We start from the raw sequence: 23,063 nt of genomic DNA, 5'->3' as shown, positions 1-23,063 counted from the left end.
TAGTTGAAAATTAAATTAGATTCAGAACAAATTGGATGATCAGAATCAAAGAATAATTCTTAATGGCTAAATGTCAACATGGAAAGATGTTTCCAATGGACTTCTCCAGGGAATCTGTGCTTGACTCTGTCCTTTTTTTAACATTTTTATCAATAACTTGACTAAAGGCATAAATGGCATGCTCATTAATTAAATTTTCAGATGATACAAATCTGGAAAGGATGGCAGATACAATGGAAGATCCAAAACGATCTAGAACATTAAACTGAATTTAATAAGATGAAATTCAATATAAAGAAATGTAAATTCTTACCATGGTTCAAAGAGTCAATTTTGTAAATACCAAATAAGAAGCATGATTAGCATGGCCTGCAAACTCAGAGAGTCAACAGTAGACTATGGCAAACAAAAAAGTAAATGTGAACTTGGGCTACAATGAGAGGCCTACCTTCTAGAAACAGGGGAATGATAACATCAGTATCCTCTGATCTCATTAGAAGTATTTGTGCCATTGATATCCTATATATCAAATTGTTTGCCTTCTCAATGGGGGGGAGGGAAAGCAGGGAGAGAATTTGGGGTTCATAATTTGAAAAGAGAAAAGAATATTAAAAACTCTTTTTATACATAATTGGGGGGTGGGATTTTAAATTCTAAAAAGGGGTATTTTGCACATTTCAAGAATGTTAATGGAAGACATGGACAAAATGGAAAGGAACCAGAAAACACCATTAAGGATGATGCAGTGAAGGGATGCTATTGAATTGATGATATTTTCGGGGAAGTTGAAAGAACTGGACATGTTTAAATTGGAGAAGAGAAGATCCAAATCCAGGGAAAATGCAGTTGCTGTCTTCTGGCATCTAAAGGACTACAATGAAGAAATGGAAATGATTTTATTCTTTATGGCCCCAGAGAGCAGAACTAAGAGCAAAAAGTAGAAATTTCAAAGAGCCAAGTTAGTGTTCAAGATCAGGAAAAGCTTCTAACAACTAGGGATATCTCTTAGTGGAATTGGATGTCTAGAGAGTGGTAGATGCTTCTTGAAGGTCTTCAACCAGGAGCTAAACAATCACTTGTCAGGTTAAGTTACAATGGGAATTCCTTTCATGTATGACATGGACTAGATGGCTAGTAAGGTCATTTCCAACTCTGAAATTCTGTAATTCTACAATTTATAAGTGAGAAGAAGAAAGTCACTGGAGTGGACATTCAAAGAAGAAGCTAGGATTCCAAGAAGTAGCGGTGAAGGAAAGAAGGAAGTGCATTGATGTAGGGCACAGTTTGTGTAATGGGAGATGAAATATCATATGTGACAAACAGCACAAAAGGTTGAAAAATCAGATTGGGACCAGGTTGTGAAGCCAGACATTAATTCATTTGATACTCACATCAACCCTGTGAGAGTTATGGTACAAGTATTATTACCCCTATCTTAAAAATGAAAAAACAGACTCAAAAAGATAAAGATAACCTAACTAGGGTTATACAGCCAATAAAAGGCACGTCTGTGGATTCAAAGTTAGGTCATTTGATTCCAAATGAGTGCTTTTCTGTAATACCTAATATTCCCCAACTGTGTTCCAGGAAGATCCAATGCAAAGGGAACCAAGGTTCCTTAAAAGACATTTAATTTTTTTTCTCTAAAGATATTAAAAATTAAATTACATGTAAATCTAAAATGGAGGAATTTTTTAGCATGTAAAAACTTTATTTTTCTCTGTTTTGTTCTTGAACTTCTTTCTCCATCCTGGGGTGGGGAGGGAAAGAGAAGCCTTACCTTGAACTATTTGTAATTTTATCAAGTCCAAACTACTTTTTATAATCCATTAATATTAGATAATTCTCATGAATAGTAATGATACAATAACTATTATGGTTAAGAATCATGAATCCTTTTATTTCAATGTTTTTTCACTTTTAAGAGTTCTTTCACATTTATCACATAATTTTATCTTTGCAATAATCCTTTGAAGAAAACAGGTTAAAAAAAAAAAAAAACTGAGAAACTGAAGCACACAGAACATAAGTTTCACAGGCTTTAGAACAAGGACTAAAGAGCCAGACTCCCAACTCTCAGATAAAAGTATTTCTTATGGAATTAAATTTGATTTTTGGATAATTTTCCTTTTTGTTATATTACAGCAACCTTTGGAGCCGCATTTGGTGCCCAATGCAGATCTAAGGACCCTATTTTCACTGAAGAAGTCCTTGGGGACCAGGAAATAGGGTGAATGTTTTAATAGTACAACAGGGAATTTATTAAGGGCTAAACAAATAACCTTTTCTAGCTGAAATGGGGTAGATATTAGGAAAAGATTCTCCCCCACCTCCAACCCCACCCTTAAGGAGATCTACAGGAAGCATACTCAGACAGATAAAGAGACAGGGTTTAATTATGACTTGGAGCAGATTGATGGATTCGTGGATACAATAGAATGTATGTTCCCTTGGTCTTCAGTGAAGAAGATATAGGGGCAGATAATTGGAAACTAGTAGGAGATCAACTATGTGAATATTATAATGATAATGGTCCTGATTCAATTTCCAAAGAAACATTCTATACATACAACATAATACAATTGGCCTTAAAGAATCATGCAAGTTATAGAAAAAGGAAAAATTTTAAGAACAGCCAGATTGAGGAAATGTGAGGAAAAAGAGAAAGACAATGAATGGATTAGTAGCAATATCATTAGAGGGCATGTGGAGTTAAGTGAGGATGAAGGACATGGTGATTCTCACTCTGACCAGGCAGCTTCAACCCCACCTAAACTGGAAATGTTTCTTGACAAGCCCCATCAACTTCACCTTCCAGGATGGAGGGAGGAGGAGTAGTGGGAGGGGCAGTGATATCCTCCCCAGCAATCACCCCTTCCTATGACTAGATTGCAAAAGGCACTACTTAAAGCCACAGAAGAAGGCCAGGGATTTAGCTGATTTGAAAATCAATATGTATGTATCCAGTGATTCAACAGTTTAACTCTTCAGGTCAAGAAAGTAGAAGATACACTCCTTTTAATATAGAAATCCTCAAAGACCTGAAAAAGGCTTGCACTCTTTATGAGGCTACATCAGCTATATTAAGATGTTATTACAGAATTTGGCTTATGAAGTCTTAACCTCTAAGGACTGGAAATCTATACCAAGGATATGCTTAGAACCTGGACAAAACTTGTTATGGCTTTCTGAATATAGTGAGCTCTGTAGGATATAAGCCCAACAAAATAGTCATAGTGGAGTTAATCCTTCAATCACCTATGACCAACTAACAGGTGTGGGTTCTTATGCAGACATTTCAGTACAGATTAATTACCCCATAGCAGCATATGAGCAAATTGTTGCTGCTGCTAGCAAAGCATGGGCTTCTCTCCCAGGTAAAAATGACAAGGATGAGGCCTTCACAAAAATTGCACAAGGGCCAAATGAAACCTTTGCTGATTGTGTGGGATGTCTGCAGACAGTTGTCATACAAACTAATGGTGAAAATGCAGTAACAGACATTATGATAAGGCAACTTGCTAAAGAAAATGCTAATGAAGTTTATAAAGGATTATACTAGGACTAATTGGGATTGTGTCCACCACTGAAAGAGCATGGCAATTATGGCGTTTGACTCATGGACATCAAAAATTGTTGGACTTCAAAATCCTCAGGAATCATTGGAATCCCTGAGACATGATAATATTGTTGTGGGACTTCAAAACTCTCAGGAATCATTGTATTCTCTGAGACATGCTAAGACTGTTATAGGACTTGAAAACCCTCACGAATCATTGGATTTTCTAAGAAATGATAAAACTGTTGCAGGACTTTAAAATCTGCAGGAATCATTAGATTCCCTAGCACATAAAAAGATTGTTTGCAGGACTTCAAAAACTTGCGGGGATCATTGGATTCCCTGACACATGAAGCAATGGACAATAGATTGGTTTTGGACTATCTCTTGGCTGCTGAAGAAGGCGTATGTGTGACTGATGTTTACATATCCTCTTTCTAGGACTTCTGGAAATCTTTTACAACACCATATTGATTTATATTATTTGTTATATCACTACTTGCATGTACAATTCATGTTACACCACATTGAGCCTGCACCGGCTGTGGGGAGAGTCACCACTAACACCCTGTGCATTATTGATATGTGATTGTGTAATGCCTCCCATGCTGATGGGTTTGTGTATACCTGTTTCTAATAAGACCCTTCAGCCCAAAAACCCACAAGCAATCCCCACTTCCCTTTGGTGCTTTTCATCTCCCTTTCTGAGATGTCAGGGAGGGTATAATCACCTCCTTTTTGGTGTTTTCACCTCCTTTCCTGAGAAGTCAGGGATGGTGTGACCACCTGTACTCTAAAACAAAAGAAAGCAGGAGATGTGAAGGGCTGAAACTATTGAGTCAATGCACTATAGTGGAACAATCGAGCACTTGAGGCTAATTACTGATTGGACAATACTCCATAAGAATATGCTTGGAAAATGGCCCTTCCTACTATCCTGTGCTGGTCCAATCCTTTTGTGTACAGAGAATTGTGGGAGGGACTAGGAGGTACAGGGAGACTAACCAGGGTCACTTCTGCAAGAGAGACAAGGCAGTGAGGTCGCAGAGATCCTATGTGTCCACTCTCTTCGCTTCTACCGCTAAAGACCAAGAATAAAGACTTTTGCTTATCCTGACTCAGGATGATTCTAAGGGACCCAGGGTGCTAATGCTGTAGCCCCATAAATAGGTATAGGCAATGGCCAGAATAATGAGTGGATCCATCGGAGTGCTGATTGACACAACCTCTCCAAAAGTTAGAGTGATATATAATTTTCATGTAATGCACGCCATAACCTAAAATAACTACATAATGAGAGCTATAATAATGATGCCCTGCCTGGATCACTGCCATGGAGTGGCTTGCATAGCCCAGTGAATCAAGGAGCTATTTCATGTAGGGTTACTCAAGACTGACCGGTCCTAGTGAAGAGTTCTGACCAAAAGTAGCGGAGCAGGGAAGGACCTGGCATGCTGTGGTTCACGGGGTCAAGAAAAGCCGGACATGACTGAACGAAAGAACAACAAAAATCATGATGATGAGTTCAAGGTTCCTTCCTGCTCTCCGATATAGGAATTCCACTCCGTGAGCCTTTTTTCTTTTTTTCTTCCCTTATTTACATAGATGGGGATTAATGCCGCTAGAGGGCAGATGAGAGCGCTTTTCAGAAACCTTGACCGTCTAGGTGAAAGTGTTTTGGATTGGAACAGGGCAGTAGAGCCCACCAGCTGTGCAGCTTTCAGGGAACCTTTCAGATCACCTTTGGTGTGAGGTCTAAAGATAACGGGAATATCGAGGTAGCCCGTGGTCTTAAAGGATCGAGATTTGCTTGGCAAGCCTTCTAGAGAATGCCAGAGCAGAAAATTCCCTTTGAAATGCAAACTCCGGGGACCAAGTAAACTGAATAAAGATAAACAAATCCTGATAAGTAAGTGAAGAGTTGTGACTCATTGTTTATGTCCTGGAAAGTGAAGACAAGACTATTATTCATTTGGAATAAGGGTCTGTGAGGGAACAAAGGCACAGCAAGGGGCTGATCCCAAAAAGCTGTATCACACCCTGGTGTTCTAAGGGAAGGAGGGAGGAGGTGAAGGGCATTTATTAAGAGAAGGGAGCACTCGAATCGCGCTCCTCTAGACTGGGCAAAGGAAGGGCTGAGGTAGGGTGGAGGGGTTTCATCTGATTGGGGGGTGTGTGTGTGTGTGTGTGTGTGTGTGTGTGTGTGTGTGTGTGTTTAAATAATAGAACCTGTAATCTGCTGGAGAGGCTTGTATCTGAGGGTGCATAGGGAGTGTTGTACAGGTGCTGGAAATTGGTCCGACGTGGACCTAAGAACTGTTTATTTTGCACACCAAGAACCTGAGTTCAAATTCCGCTTCAGTTCATTACTATCTGTGTGATCTTGGGTAAATCACTTTATCTCAGTTTCCTCATCTGTAAAATGAAGGGATTAGACTAAACGACTCTAAGGTCCCTTCCCAGCTCCAAATCCTATGACCCCGTAACGTCAGGCTCCAGAAACCTCTCACTAAAGAGCGGCGGAGTGGGGTGTCTCTGTCCTTTCTCCCTCCCATCCGCAAAAACCCAAGTCTGAATTCTAAGAGCCGATTCTCCATCCCCAGAAAAACTTGGCTGATGGCTTTCACCCTCTCTACCCTGAATCCCCAGCAGAAGGCTCTACATACAAAACAGAAAAGGGTTTTGCATTCCAATGCTAATTATTTTTTTTTTAACACCGAGGAAACTACACTCGACGGTTACTTGCTTATCTATATGGCCTAAATATGAAGATAATATTCCCAGCTGACTTCTGGGGGGAGGGGGAGAAAATACAACCCCCACTACCGTCCCTTCCCCGACCTGGCAGCCCGGAGGATGAGGGGATAGAATGCCAGAGACCGGGGGGCATGTGGTGGAAAGTGGCCCCTCCGAGCCCACCTTGTGCTGCCGCCGCCTCCAGTTCCCATCGCCAGCCCGAGCCCCGGCTAGCTCAGGCGGCTTGGCTCTCGAAGCCTTGACCCCGAATCGTCCGGCCTCGGCCGAGGTTTCCGCTGCCCACTCGGGACTCTTAAGGTGGCCGGTTAGGTCCAGCCCGACAGGCAACCTGGCAGCTTCCCCCGTGCCAAACAGGACTTTTCCCTTTGTGGACTGATGCCAGGGGAGGAAATCCAGGAAAAGCGCGCCAGGCAGTGGGGAGGGGAGGGGGGGAGAAAGGGGAGAGACCGAGGGGGAGGGATGAGAGAGACGCGTAGATGCAGCGGATGGTGCCAGTCCCCAGCTCCGGTGCCTCTGGCAGGGAGAGAGTTAATGCCGCCCGGCCTCTATGATAATGAGCTGCATGGTAATATAGAGAGAGGGGCAGGCTCAGTAGGCTCTGCCGCCGCGGCTGCTGTAGCTGCCGGGCGATGAGCCGTCAGTGCCAGACTGGAGCAGGAGCTAGGGCTGAGCGCAGTTCCTGGGAATTTTTCAGCTGCTTCAGCGAGCGAGCGAGCGAACGAAAGGCAAACCCGAGGAGAGATTGGGAGGAGAGGGAGAGATAAAAAAAAGAGACAACTCGCGCACGCACGCACACATGCACACACACGGCATGCACACACACACACACGTGTGTGAAACAGATTCCCAGAGGAAATAGGACTGTGAAAGAGTAGAAGAGAAATAAGGGAAGGAAGCGCCGGGATTGCTGATGTCAGAGGGAGCCCGGAAAGTCGCGGTGGAAAAAATCGGAAGACAGGCACTGCTCGGCTCATTCTGAAGAAAAGAAATTGCCACCTACCCCCAGCGCGCTCACACACACACCCCTCTCGGCGCCCCCTCCCCAAAATCGAGACAGCCGAGCCCTGGATTCGGGGGTTGGGGAGCCCTGAATGACTGGGGGAAGGCGCTGATCGGAGACCGGCGGCGGGGCGACTTGAGGAATACAGATAAGTGGCTGGCGGCTTGACGTGGATTTTAATGAATTTGGGCTCCATGTGGATGTTTTCGTCTCCGTGAATCCGAGCTGGGGGCAGGGAGCGAGGCTCCACGCAGCCTCGGGGGCCAAGGCGAGCGGGCGGCCGGACAGACAGACATCGGCAGGCTGGGTAAGCAGCGAGGGACTCCTGCCGGGCTCGCCGAGCGGGTAGCGTCCGTCTCGCCCTCTCCGTTCCCCAAACCGCTGGCCCCCTCTGCTAAAGGACTCCAGCCACCCCCGGTCACACACGCTCCTTCACCTTTTGGGGTATTGTGAGCCTACTGAGAGGGAGGAAGGGACGGAGGAGAAAGGCAGCTGCCTAGGGAAGGAGGAGAGTTCGCGGCTCCATTTGGCTTTGCCCACCCCGCCCCCATGCCTTTGCTCTCTCCCTTTCCACCCCCCAAGCTCCGTGCCTCCGAGAACGCCGGGCCACTTTCCCTGGTGCTGGCATGCGTGTCTGTGGGTTTGTGTGTGCGTGTCTGTGTGAGCTTGCGTGTTCGCGTATGGATGTGTGTCCGTGCGCGCGAGGCAGGATGACCGGCTGTCTCACCCGTGGGGGGGAGGTGACTGGAGGCAGGCAGGAGCGCCCAGGGTTGCAGTTCCCAGGGATTGCATTCCCAGCCGTTCCTTAAAAAGCCGAAGCTCAGGTAAAGGCTAGGAGGACTGGGAAGATGAAAACGTCCTGAGACCTAGTCACAGAAAGGGCCTCATTAAGAAATAGCAAGAAGGGAGCAAAATCTGTCTGTATTCTTTGGGAGTTTTTTCTAGTCATAGGCTTACCGGTCCCCCAATGCCGGAGGACTTGGTTTTTGAAGCTAAACAGTCACCCCACATGCAGTTCTGATACACTTAACAGGGGTCAGTATCTGGCTAGTGTCTTAGAAAAGCCACACTCTCCTGAAGAGCTTCACTACTGTTGGAGTGGTCAGGAGGTTGTGTGTGTGTGTGTGTGTGTGTGTGTGTGGTATGACTATATGTGGGGTGCCAGGCTGGGCTGAGATTTTGTCCAGGGTCGTAGGGAACACTTTGTGAGCTCTTCTTAGTATAAACAAAATATTCTGGCCAATGTCCACCTCTTCTCCCTCAGCTCAAGAACCAGGCCCAAGAAGTCTCTTTCCTTTATCTTAAGGCACTACCGATGCCATCTGCCCATAATTTTGGAGGTTGGTCTAGGTAGAAGATGTTCCTCAGAATCTACTGCTCCCTAGGGAATTTCAACCACTTGGCTTGAGAGACGTGTTGTCTCATCCTTCCCTAACTGGCAGACCTAGACTCCTTGGAAAGAGGCTACATTTCAATGAGGAGATGATACAGAAGTTAGGTATAGGATTGGGGCTTCCAGGTTACAGTTCTAGAAAATGGGGCTCATTTATTGGAGCTCATCCAGAGAGTAAAAGGATCCTGTGTATGACTGACGTCTCACATGAGCATCTTCAGTCTTGAAGTTACAACTGCAAAGTGGTGATGTAGAGATGTGAAGATGCTACTAGTATAAATGAGGGAGAGCTTGGAGGTTAGAGTTTGAGAGTTTCTGGCTGGGATTAGAAGCAGTGGCTTGGGGACTCACTTTGGAAGAAAGACCTACAGGGGTAGGAGATGAACCGCTCCTTAAGAGTCTAATGAACTGGGACTATCTCAGAAAGTTATCTTGCCAAGCCTACTGACAGGGATGGGAGACTAGAATGGGAGTGGAGCCCTCCTTTGGTAAGGAAATCCCACTGACCATCATTCTTTGAAACACAATGCCAGGATTGCTTCTTTATCAGCCTCCTCTGGGAATTTGGCAATTTCAGCCTCTTTTTTGGGTTGACTAAGCACTCCAGGCCTTTACTTGAGTAGATCCAAGCAACTAAAGGCTGTGACTATGGCTTGGGAAATTTGGTTCCATTGATAGTCATTGAAATACACAAGTTCTGGGTTGAAATATCAGCTATCTCAATCCTCCTCTCTTTAGCCTCCAACTGAGTAGATGTCTACTTCCCTGGATGCCTCATTATCCCCAAGATACCATTTGATAAGGGTAGTGTTGCCCAACAGCCTGGATGTAGTGGGAGATAGGGTAGGAGGAAGAATGAATCAGGTGCATATTTTATAGAAAACAGGGGAACAAGATGGGGAGAAATGGTATTTCTCTGAGTGACCCTTCTATCAATCCCACCCCATCACAATCCCTTACCCCAATCTCCTCTATAGCCTTGAACTTGCCACCTAACAAACCTATAACCTATTACTAGGAATGCTAGCTCTGGCCCACAGCTGATCCCCACCAGGGATTTGATGAGAGAGAAGGTGATTCTGGCTGCCCTCTTTGCTCCCACATGGGCTTCAGCAAATTGCATTAGGATGGGGCAAATTGGCTTGCAAAGCAGCTAAATGGAAATGACATTTGGAATAATTTGCGGTGGGGATGCCGAGGGGCAGCAGTTACAGCAGAGGAGTACCTGAGCTTCATGGCTTCTAAGGCTTGGAGAATCTGAGGACTAGCCAAGAGGGTCTCTCCTGGCCTTTGCCCTGACTTGTGTGTCTCTAGGAAGGCTGAGGACCTGAATAGGGGCATAGGAAACTGAACAACTGGCCGGCTGACAAATTGTCTTGCTCTAATCCCAGACCTCTGGTGACTAAGGAGAAATGCCGGTAGTTACAGGAATCTTCATTTTTACCTTCCTCTTTCCTGTGTTGACTAAAATACACACACACACACACACACACACACACACACACACACACACACACATACACACACATCTCCAAAGGTATAGAGCTCTCTCTGTTTCTCTTTCTTGCTGTCTCTGTCTCTCTGTCTCTCCATTTATATCTATCATCTATCTATCTATCTATCTATCTATCTATCTATCTATCTACCTATCTATACCTGTGTCTGTCTGCCTGTCTCTGGCACTATCTGGCACTAAGGTCTGGAAAATGTGAAAGTTTGCCCTTTCCCTGCATCTACTTATAGCACCCTTTAAAAAGATAGCAGGGGAGAAGGAGCCCACCTCAGGGACAGTCACTTCCTGGCCAGGCCCACTTCCCATTTACAAACACGTCTGATTATTCAGCTAATCTTTATTTCATGGGCATGTTGCAAGAAAACACACAAGCAGGAGGGGAAGCCAGTGACACGGTTAAATATACACGGCAGCGGCAGCTGGCAGCAGGCAGCAGGCAGCGGTCTAAGCGCACCAATTCAGGTAGTATGAAATATTGATGGAGCCGGGCTTGTCACTGTATTTAGGGGTTTTTTATATTGTCTGTCCTGCTCCCTCTCTCACAGATACTACCTCCCTGACGTGGGATATGGCAAAGGGGTCCTCCAGCTCTGTCTCTGGAGAGGCACTGCTACATGCATACAAACATACACACACACACACACACACACACACACACAGAGAGAGAGAGCTGTCTGCATGCGTTGCCACGTACAGCTGTCTCCACACACACAAACTGAGGCACAATATACTTCTGTCCATCCCAACGAATGGAAAGGCAGCAAGCTCCAAATCAACCCCCCTTCTATACACACCCCCTACCCATCCAATCATAAAGAGACTGGAGCATTGTGTTACAATCTGGACGAGAAATAATTCAGGACTGTCCATTGGGGAAACTGATGGAAACCATGGCTTCGAGGTGTTGGTGTTTTATAGCTAGGTCTCTCCACACACCGCCCTTCCTTGAAGCTCCCCCTCCTCAGGGATATTCAGTTATTAATTCATTAGATTTGAATTTTCTAAGCCCGCCTCTCCCCCACCCCCTATACGCTCAATTCAAACAGTGATGAATGGACTAAAATCCCTCAAGGGAAACAGTTTTTCACTTAGTTACAAAGATTTCATGCCTAATTAGAGGAAATATGGGTTGGGGGTTCTTTTTTTTTTTTTTTTTTTTTGGCCATTTTAAAAGTTGTTCATTTCCACCCAGCTTTGCTAAACCCAGGTTTTCCAGATAGGACAAAGAGAAATTGTAAATGGGGAGGTGGAAAAAGCAAAGAGATATTGGGGAAGGGGGGAGGGAGACATTCAGACCTTCTGTCCTCACATAGTCTCCAGATAGTGAATGAGGAAAAGGGTACCTGCTTTCACGTCTCTACTCAATTTCCTCCGATTACCTGACTTCCATGCCTTGATATTTAGATAGAGAGAGCTTTCCTAACTAGAACTATACTCTATCGTCTGATTTTCTAGGGCAGAATTGGAAAGGAGAAAGTTCTTTGTCTTTGGGAGTTGGTACGGGAGTAAAGAGACTATGGGCAGTGGGTAAAGAAAGGTAGATCGGGGAGCTAAAAGAAAAGGCAGCAATGGGCAAAGAGAAAAACTCGTTGCTTCCCCAGTCAGTTAACTATTAACCCTCCTGCCCTGCCTTAGCTGATATTTGCTGTCCCAGAAAAATCTCCTGGAAACCCAAAGGAGTAGTAGCAGGTGTTCCACCGGCCCCCTGCCACCCCAGACACTTCATGTTCTCTCTTTTCTTCCCCTTTCACTCCCCCACCGCCACCACACAGTCTCCACTTTTTTGCTCCCCCTCCCCACATGCACAAGCTCTTCCCACCCCCTCCCAGCTGTCCCTTCACCCAGGCCTGCCAGTTGTTTGAATTGGGAGGGCACGTCTGAGAATTGTCACAAAGCAATGGGGGAGTACAGAGGCCAGAAGGCGTGTTCCCTTCAGGACTGCGAAGCAGGTGCCCCAATCACCAGGTCATATAAACCTCTCTTTGGCCAAAGTTTGCAGAAAGCTAAATTACAGACAAAACTCCAAATTGTTGTTAAAGAAGCTCAGCTCCTCTTGCTCCTCCAACTCTGGACGTTGGATATTGAATGTTGCTCTGACCCTCCTGGGTATGAGATATTTGAATGCAACCCTGTCCAAAGTTCTTTCAGAAAGTATGGAGACTTATAGGATGGTATCAGTGAGAAGAACAGGGGATGGACTGTATCTCAGGCGCTGAGCTAAGCACTGGGAATACAAAGAAAGGCAAAAAACATGAGACATGAGGAGGCAGAAATGGAGAAACAGATATAAATGAAGAAGACAGGAACAAAACAAGATCAAAATATAGTTAGAGAGACATAAATAGGGCACAGACCCAGCTGTCACTGCACAGCCACAACGGTGGGGGTGGAGGAGAATTAAGGAAGGAAAAGAGTAAGAGCAGGAAAGACTGGGGTGGGGGTAGGGGGGAGGAATGGAAAGGGCCTCTGGCTTTTCTATAAGAAAATCCCTTTCGGAGGCTTGGGGAATTAAATAGAGAATGGAAATTCCACTCTATGACCACTAGAGGGGGCCTGTCACAGATGAGGCTGACTTGTAAACAGTAGCTTTTGTGTATTTGGAGGGAGAAAAAATGAGAGAAATGGGAAAAACCCAGCTGTCACTGCACGGAGACCACAAGTGGCTATGTTGTGTTGTCAGCAAGACCCCAGGGTCCCCGTCTGGCTGAAGGGAAATTGAAAAGGCTCCTACTAGCCTTAAATAGGACAGTGCCTAGAGCTGTAAGGGGACGAGGGGAAGAGAAGGAGGGAACGGGGAAGATCCTGGTAGAAAAGGTGGGGATTGCCCAGGAGGGATGCCCTAAGCATGCGAGTTTGTGGGCCTTCAGACCTGCAGATCCACTGGGTGAAAGGCTGTTTGCCTTTATCTGAGAGCAGTGCTCGGTCCTTCCCCCTTGTAATTTCTGGTATCTGCATTTAAAAGATTCTCACAGCTCCCTAAATGCAGATTTGCCAAAACACTCTCAGGTGGTAAAACTGATCCTAAAGAGACTTAAAAGGGGGAGAGAAACGGTCCTTGCAATAAGTGAACATATGTCAAAGATGTATCACGGATCTAATCTTCTGCTTTGTGTTCTCAGTGGGAGCTTTTCTCCAAGTTATAATCCACCCTAACATCTCATTTGGAGTAGTGTATTGAGAGAGCAGAGTCCAGTGTCTTTCCTCACCTGAGAAGTTAATGACTGTCTAATGGGGACATTGCAAAAGCAATGAAGTTGGGAATGGAGAGAAGAAGGGAAAGGCAATGGGGTGGGGAAGGAACTGGAAGAAGTCTCTCTTAACATCTGATCTTATCCCCTGACACCAAATCTTGACTTTCCTTTGGCTCAAATTTAACCTGGGGGGGGGGGGGGGGAGAAAGAAGAAAAGCAAGATATATGTATCATGTTATGAAAGTTTAATCCTGCTTTCCCTCAGCTAAAATGACTTTCCAGATAGGAGATTTTTTTTAAAAAGGGCTACAGAATCACTCTCGGAAAGTTTAGCTTGTCTCGGAGGAAGAAAAAAGGAGAACAGGTTAGGAGTAAAGCAGGCATTGGAGAGATTTTCAGGACAGTATTCCTCCATTCTAATGTTATATCAGTTCCCCACCCCACACACAATGAATGAATGTATGAATGGAAAAAGCATCTGTTAAGCATATACTATGTGTTAAGCACTGAAAATACAGGCACAAAAACAAAGCTTGACTCAAGAAACCTACCTTCTGTTAGGGGAGACTGCACACTTAGAGGACAGCTGGGTTGCTCAGTGGATAGAGTCAGGAAGACCTGAGTTTAAATATGACTTCAGACACAATAACTGAGTGACTTTGCACAGGTCGCTTAATCCTGTTTGCCTCAGTTTCCCCATCTATAAAATAAACTGGAGAAGAAAAGGGCAAATCACTGCAGTATCTCTGCCAAGAAAACCCCAAATGGGACCATGGAGAGTCAGACGTGACTAAAATGACTGAACAACAAGTATACATAAAAGAGTGCCTGCCGGAGAGGGGCAATTTAATCCTGAAGTTCCAGAGATATTGAATGTGCTTCCAGAGGTTCAGTTGCAGGCAGTTTCAAGATGTCTCTATTAGAAGCTCCCTAGTCCCTTCCTTTCAGATTGAAACTCTTACTACCTTTTTTTTTTTTTTTTGGAGGGGGTGGGGGAAGGATCAGAGGACAGAGAACACTGAGGGCCAGTGATATAATAGATAGAGCATTGACTAGAAATCAAATCTCAATTCCCATACTAACTGCAATTGTGCATACGTCATGAGCCTGTTTCCTCATCTTTAAAATGGATATAATACTGGTAACTCCAGCCTCACCCAGTTGTTGTAATAGTCAAATAAGATAATGAACAAAAAGTACTTTGCAAACCTTTCAGTGCTATTCTATCATGACTGTTTGTTTTTGGGGGGACTGGATTCACTGGATTGGAAGTTTCTGTATATACAATTTTATTTTTATAATTACATTCAACTCAACTGAGTCTGGATTAAACTGAACTGGATGGGAAACACAGTGAGGGAAAGGACTAGACTCTTCCATGTTAATATTTAAATAAAGAAAAAAAGGAAAGGGTGAGATGAGAGATAGGTACTTCTCCATGGAATCCTGATCTCTGCCATTAGGAAAGATAGGACATAGTCCTATCCATATCCCACACCTAAGATTCAGAGGTCATTCCTTCATGTTAAAGAGGAATGTGCCATAATCTGTATTGTTCCAGGGAGCAGAAAACAAAGACTAGTGGGTATAAATGACGGCATCCAGATTCATACTCCTTATAATGAAGAATTTTGGAATAATTAAAGTTGTCCTTCTGTAAAACTCTTGGCTATGTGATCCTGGAACTCCTTTTTGCTAGAAGTTTTCCAACAGAGATCCACTGACCACCAATTCAAATCTGGTTTTTCCTCTTTCTCTGTGTCATCTTGAACAAGTCTTTAAATCCAAATTTCCTTATGTATAAAATTAAGAGATTAGACTAGATGGATTCTTAGGTCCCTTCTAGCTCAAAATCTATAATCTGTGTCCTCTATGAGCTCTCAGGGAAGTCATAGAGGGGATTTCTCAGCTGAATTCATGGTCTGAATCTAGAATTCTAGGATTCTGTGTTTCAGGTTGGGGTGAGCTAGGGGGAAGAAGGTAACAAGGACTGGAAGCTTCTAGAAAGATAGGTAAGTTGGAGATACAGAAAATGTTGTTCTAATCCTGTTATGTCACTTCTTAGCTATATGATTTGGGCCACTGATTCCATCGTCCAGGATCTTAGTTTTCTCTTCTGTACAATGGGGAGACTGAAATAAAAATGACATTTACATTTCCTTCCTGCTCTGAAACCCTAAATACTTCTAGGAATCCCAGAGTTGTGGGAGTCAGACATCTGACCTTAATCACCACATTCAGAAATTCAAAAGAATTCAAAATTTCAAGGTGACTGAAGATTTGGGATTATTGTTTGTTTGGAGAAAAACCGTGTAACTTCTCTGGATGGTCAACCAGCCTGGAAGAAGCAGAACAGGGCAGATGGCTCTCTATCTCTTAGGGAGGGGAAGGAAGAAAGAGAGAGGATATCTAAGTAGACTATCAGCATCTTTCTTTGTCTCACCAATGATTAGCAGAATCCTCAACATACAGTAAGCACTTAATAAATGCTAATTCACTGATCCAACTCACTGACTAATGCAGTAGTAAAGATGATGATCTGGGGGACAGCCAGGAGCAATGGAAGGGGAGGTTGTCATTAGGAAGTGATTTCCTGATTCTAAAAGTGAAAGGCTGGGTTGGGTAAATATTAAATTGACCTGTGACCTCCTACCTCCCGATGACTCCCCAAGCCTCTCATTCTAACAGCTGGGGGATCAAGGATACCTGAAAGGAAGAAGGACTGTTGTTTGAGTGTGAAGAAGGTCATTTCTCAGGAGGAGACCCTGGAGTGAAAGCATGCTTTTTATTTTCTAAATTATTTCAGGACCCTAAAGGACAAACAGGCAGATTGACAGGCAGATAGACAAATAGATAGACACAGACACAGACAGAGATAAAGAGATAGGAAAGAGACAGAGAGACAGAAAAAAAAAAAAAAACAACAGAGAGATAAGAGGGAGAGAGAAAAAAGAGAGACAAGAAATTCTAGAATCACCAGATTTAAAGTTAGAATGGTAGTGTGCTGCTAGTCTCAAAATAAGGATAAACCGAGTTTGAAACCTGTCTTCTGAGACAAAATTCTTATTAATTATATGTCCTTGAGCAAGTTAACTTCTGTTTGCCTCAGTTGCCTCAGCTGTAAAATGAGAATAATAGCATGTACCTCACAAGTTTGTTGTGAGAATCATATAAAATAATACTTTACAAAGCTTAAAGTGACATAAATATCAGATGTTATTATTATTAATGGGGCTGGAAAAGACCTAAGAAATCATATGATCCAATCCCTTTTATTACCCTTGAGAAATCTGAAACCCCAGAGAAGTGACACAACATAGTTGTCAAGAATTGAACCCAGTTGTCCAGATTACAAATCCTAAACTTTTTCTTTCCTATTTCTTTCCTTGTCTTTGCTATTTTTCTTCTATGGAGGTTAGGATTAGTAGCCAAACTACTTTGAGCAATTTATCTTGATGTGAATAAATTAGACTTCAGAGTCATACAGTAGTGGTGGAAATACATTTATGCGAATGTGTGGGATGGGAAGAGGAGGGGATGGCTAGCAGTGGGGGCCACAGGGATTGAGGAGAGAACAGATCAACTCCATAACTAGAGTCTGGGATCATGGGGATTTTAACACCTCTACAACAAAAGACCTCCTGCCACATTTACCACCTCTCACACCTTTCCAAAGAGTTTATCAGTTTTCCCATACACACAATTTGGCTTCTGGTCCTACCTGGGGAGAGTGGGAAGGGAATAACCAAACATCCTTGAAATAAGACATATATAAGAGACAGGATTAGTAAAGGTCTCTTTCTGAAGGGAGATCTGAACAACAACAACAACAACAACAAAATGTAATGATACAGGGGATGAAATATGGAATGTTGTATATGTAAAAAGGCTAGGTAGAAAGTCCTGACCTCACTTATGTATTTCAGTTGTTCCATCATTTGAGAATGAGAGTCAATGTAGAGTAGTGAGTGGCTAAAAAGCTGGTCCTGTAGTATAGAAAAGCTGGATTCAAATTCCCTTCTGACTTACTGACTGTATGACCCTGGGCAAATGATTTAATTTCTCCATTCTCTGGGCAGCTATCTAAGATTTAAAATGATGGGAAAAGTGATGATGCTTTGGTAGATCCAGGATTCTCATCTGAGAGTTCCCTGTACCAATTAAGCTCCTTTTCTTACAGTAGGGAGGAGTATTCAGTCTTCCCAAGAGTTCTTGCTTGGAAGGAGGAAGGAGAAAATTCAGAGATCAGAAACAACCACCATTCCCCAAATGGGAAATGGCTATTCCCCTGCACTTATTTGAAATTTGTCTTCAATTTTAATTCAAAACTTTGTTAGACTCATGTATAAGCACAGTGCTTCATTCAAAAATAAGATCTGTATAAAAAGACGCTCAGGAGAGTGCCATTGTTGTAATGGGCATGACTTTGTTCCTTGAATTCCAAATAGCTTCCAGCTCCAAATATCCCCATTTGCCCCATCTGATCTTCCCCTGTGGCATGCTTTTCTATGAATTCTCTCACTATATTGGTCACTCTCCTCTAAATACATTTCCTCTTGTCAAGGACTTCCTAAAACATGATACCCAGAACTAAATACAATGCTATAGATATGGTCCGACACTAGCAGATCTTAGTGGAGCTATTTTTATTTTTCTTACTGTGTGTTTATGTATTAAACACATTGTTGTTCAGTTCTTTAGTCACATCCGACTCTTGGTGACCCTGAAGACTGCAGCACGACAATACTATCCATGGGGTTTTCTTGGCAAAGATACTGAAGTGGTATGCCTTTCCTTCTCCAGTGGATTAAGGCAAATTGTTCAAGGGTCACACAGCCACTAAGTATTTGAGGTCATATTTGAATTCAGATCTTCCTGACTCCAGGACCAGAGCTCCATTCATTAAGCCCCCTAGCTGCCTCATTAAGCACAGAGTAAGTGCTTGATATGCTCATTGACTATCACTTTCCTCATTTTGAGTACTGTCTTATTTACTTAATATAGCATAAGATCACATTAGTGTTTTCAACTGTTGTCACACTCTTAAATGATTGCACTCACTACTATCCCCTAAATAATTTTGCCCAAAGACTGTTGTCCAATCACACCTCCTCCATCTTGTACTTAAGTGGTTGAATTGTTTTAACTCAAATGGAGAACTTGAATAAGAAAATAGTCAATAAACATTTATGAAGTATCTACTATGTGCTGGACATTGTGACATTTGTTCTGTCTCATTTTCATATTAGACTTGACCCAATTGCTATAGTTTATAAAAATTATTTTGGATCCTGACTCACTCAGACAAAGTACAAGCTATCTAGGAGTGTGCTAGTAAACGTTCAACAACTGGCTTTTTGGTGTGTGTTGGGGCAAAGTTGGAGGGAAATGTCCCTAAATTTAATTTGTATAATTGACATCTTCTCTATTTCTTTCTTAAGGCTAGATAATAAACAATAACAAATCAAGCTCTAATTTATAGTGTTTCACAATTTCTGAGGTTGAAAGACTCACTCTGGAAGTTTGACCATTCACTTTTTAGAACTTGTATGAAACAGTACCAGTATATTCTGTATGTCTTCCAGCTTTGTCTCAATTACAATTTTTAAAATGGATAATCATGTCACCTCTGGCATTCATTGATAAAATGCGGAAGAAAACAGGATTTAAAATAGATACTGGGGCATAGCTCCAAGTTGATATAGATGAGATAATAGATTTAAAACTGGAGGGGATCTTAAGGCATCATGTTTGACTGGCCAATGTCCATTATTTCAATTCTTGGGAAAACTCCCACCTTTTACAGTAAAAAAAAAAAAAAAAAAATTGAAGTCCAGAGTCATTTGCCCATAATCCCAGAAATAGAAAGTAGCAGAGACAAGGATTCAAACCGACTTCTTGCTCTAAAGTCATTGATGATTCCACTATACTCCTCTGTCTCCCAGTAATTTAGTCTTTTTTTCTGAATCCTCTCATTTAGACCACTTTTCTCCATGTTCTCCATCCAAAAGGTTAACATAAAGGTCTTTGTGAGAAATCTACCTGAGATCCAGCTAAATTATGTCAAAAGCTTTCTCCTGATCTACTTACCAAAATATTAATCCTGCTCAAAAAGGACATGAAGCTTGTCTGGCACAAGCTGTTCTTCAACCTATGCTAGCTCTTGGGCATCACTTTTTTTCCCTTTCTAAATGTTTGCAAACCATCCATTTTATAATAAATGTCAGAATTTTTCCAAAAATTAAAATAATGGTCACTGCCATTTGAACATTTACCCTTTCTTTCCACTTTTAAAAATCAAAGTATTTTGTAGTTTCCAGTCTTCTGGCATGTGTCTCATAATCTCTGACTTTCCAAAGATGAGCAACAATATCTTCAAGTTATTGCAGCTCCTTAGGAAATAGTTTTCTCTATCATGATGATTTGAACTCATTGAGCATAACTAAGTACTTTCTTACCATCCCCTTACTTCTCTTGGGTTCTGTCCTTAGTATAAAAATCATCTTTCTTGCATAAGAAAACAGAAACAAATAGAAATTGAACAATTCTGCCTTCTTTCCTTAAACATTTGCCCTGAATAGCAATACTATCACTTCAATTTTTCACTTGCTTCCAAGATAGTTAAGAGAGCCAATTTTGTCAACTTTAGCCAATTGCATACTTCAACTGATTCTGAGCTTTACTGTGGCTGAGATATACAGGACTTTTGTATTTTTCTACATTCGTTCTCATTTCCTTTCTTCTTATTTCCATTTCCTTTAAGTCTTTTAAAAATATCTGAGTTGGTGGATGTGTTCCCAGTTCATCTAAGTCAATCTCTTGACACATTTCACTCCTTTATTATTCCTCAAGATTGTTTGTTGTTGTGTTATCAGAATTTCATTCTTTACGGTATTCAGTCTCACTGGGGTTCCTACTTGCCCTACCGAATTTTGGGTCATGGGTTCCTAACTGTTCTTTCTTTGAAATCTTTTCTCTTAAAAGCTAGCTTGGTTACTCTTAAAGCAATCACTTTCTTCTAAGTTTCCCATTATTTCTTGTTAGGCAACTGGTTCTTCCTTATTTTTCACAATCAGGTCTGGAAATAACAATTTCCGCTTTGCCTTCTGCAACCTTTTGAAGGGTATAGTTATCACTAATGGAGGACAAGATTTTATCAGCTACTTTGCTTTTTGCAGAGTCAATACTCCAGCAGATATTGGGATAGTTGAAATTGTCCATTCCTACAAATAATATCTCTTTGCCAGAATTGTGATTTTATTCTAAATATATCCATTCCCTCCTTCTGGCCAGGTTGTCTATAATATACTTCTATCATCTGGCTCCTTCTTCTTCCATTCTTCTTCACCCAAATGCCTTCCACCATGTTTATAGATTTTATACCATGAAGACCTCTTCTTAAGATATACTGTCACTCCATAAAATTGATTTAAAAATAAATAATAATAATGAAGGCTACTAAATTCTCACTTCCCTGAATTTTAACTCTTAAAAGTCAACCTTTCTATTATTGCTCTTGGTTTTGTGGTATCTTGTTTTGCTTTTGATCTGGGTGATATTCTCAGATGAGAATTCTGGACATCACTGCTGACATATTCTTATTTTACAAATAAGGAAACTGAGGCTCAGTGAATTTAAGAAATTTGTCCATGGTCACACAATTACTAACCAAGCAATAAAAGCAACATTCAAACCTAGATTATGTCCCAAGATATTTCCACCATACTGCATGGGACAGATACTCCATGAGTTTAACTTCCTGTTGCCAAGCAGATAAAAGGAGAGAAATTTTGTAGTATCCTTCTGCTTGCTTGTCTCTGATTTGGAGTATGATTACCTTGCAGGAAGCACTCTTTGGGAAATGGATATTCAAGGCCTTATTTCATCTATTCCATTGGATAATGTCTCTGTCTATGAACTGGTTATATAGTTTTTTAACCTTGGATTTGGAGGGTTAGAATTATGAGATCAAGGAATTCCAGAATTTAAAAGGATTAGGAGAAGCAGGAGAAAAATATTTAGTGATATGGAGACAAAGATAATGCCCAAGGGGCATTATAATTTGCTGCTTGGAGTTAAATTTTAGGGAATACCCATAATATAAGACTGGACCAAGCTCCCAGTATTGGAGAATGGCATCCATGATCAGTTTATTCTTTAGAGAAAGAGATAACAGAATAGGGAACACTGACAACAGGTGTTCTTCCAGGCTTAGAGGGTGTCCCATTGTCTCCTCCCTAGCAAGCTTAAGATGGATTTGAGATTCTGTTGTTTGAATTGTAGAGAAAGAAGGTGGCATTTTGCCAGAATAGTTTTCTTTGCCTCCTTTCAAACCCCCATATGCCCAAATGATAGCTTTTAGGAATGGCTTATTACAGAAAATAGGTGAAGCAAGCCAACATTTTGTGCATTTTGATGCTGATTTCTTCCTTCCATTCCCATGTAGCAGAATAGTATGGTACAGTAGAAAAAACAGCAAATTCACTATTGGGTGATCTGAATTCAAATCGTGGCTCTTAGACTTTCTGGCTATTTTATTTGAGGTAATCAATTCACTTGACTTATAAGCCTCAAGTCTCCTGATTATGAAATGGGGCTCACATTTGAACTACTTCTCCCTCAAGGTTCTTTAGAAGAATGTTGTTATTGTTTGTTCTTTATTCTTGAAAAGGACTGATGATATCATGAGAGTGGTGTCTTGACTTGTGCAAAAAAAAAAAAAAAACCCACAAAGAAAGTATTTTGAAAATTGTAAAGTGCTATCCAAATATTAGTTATCGAACTCTAAATGGAAGCCCAGAGTGAATAAGGGACATGATCTGAGTCACATGGCAAGCTGATAAACAAGACTCACTACCAAGACTCTATTAGAGGTTTCTTTCCTCAATCCAGGCCCAGATGGCCCCCTCTATATTCTCTCCTCCTTACCTTTTTGGACTTTTGACCAGACAGATGTTTCAGAGTGAGACTGGCTAGCCTGCCCTAGGAAAATGTCAGACTGCTACCCCCTTTCCTAATCTTCCCAAGGCCAATGGAAGCTCATTCTAGAAAGCTAACCAAGTTGTGGTCCATAGGACAAGACTACCGGCTCTCTAATATACTTGATGTAGCAGAAGAAAGTGATGTGAATTGGATTTGGAGGGTTAGAATTATGAGGTCAAGGAATTCCAGAGTTTAAAAGAACCCAAACTATTCCAACTAAACTCCCTGCACACATTGTGGGCTCTGCTTTTTGCAGTCTATGACTTGGTCATGGGTGGCTGAGTGGTCCTTGAGGGCCAGAACAATCCAACTTAGTGTTTGGGCTTCTATTAACCCAGTTTTTATGACTTTAAGAGGAGAGGACAACAAAATGGGCAGCTGCTAGAGACTTAGTTGGGAAGGGAAAGTCAGAACTTCCCTCATTCTTGGAATCTGTAGCAGAGTGCCCTGTTTCAATGCTGAGCTACCTTCACCCACTTTTCTCTGATGACACTTCACTGTGCATTGGTTGGAATTTAATCAATACTTTTCTGTGATGAGACTGACTAGGATCCAAAGGGACTGGGACAGGTAGTGAGGGTCTAGAGGGGCCAAGTAACTTGTTTCAAGTCATAAATGTAGGACAGAAAGAGGAAGAAATGTTATCTCCTGAATCCAGGTCCTACTTC

At 42.2% G+C, this 23,063-nt stretch overlaps 1 protein-coding gene across 1 annotated transcript in view; it reads left to right on the top strand.

The window, feature by feature from the left end:
* Positions 1-6,857: 6,857 nt before the first annotated feature.
* Positions 6,858-23,063, top strand: part of PLXNA2 (plexin A2) — a 313,540-nt gene continuing 297,334 nt past the window's right edge. Inside the window, exon 1 of the mRNA XM_074309060.1 lies at positions 6,858-7,623. The gene's annotated coding sequence lies outside the window, so the exon portion shown is untranslated. The remainder of the gene's footprint in view (positions 7,624-23,063) is intronic.

This window comes from Sminthopsis crassicaudata, chromosome 4 (assembly GCF_048593235.1).
Source record: "Sminthopsis crassicaudata isolate SCR6 chromosome 4, ASM4859323v1, whole genome shotgun sequence".
Lineage (NCBI taxonomy): Eukaryota > Metazoa > Chordata > Mammalia > Dasyuromorphia > Dasyuridae > Sminthopsis > Sminthopsis crassicaudata.
The sequence above is the reverse complement of the archived record's forward strand: the minus strand, read 5'-3'. Positions and strand labels throughout refer to the sequence as shown.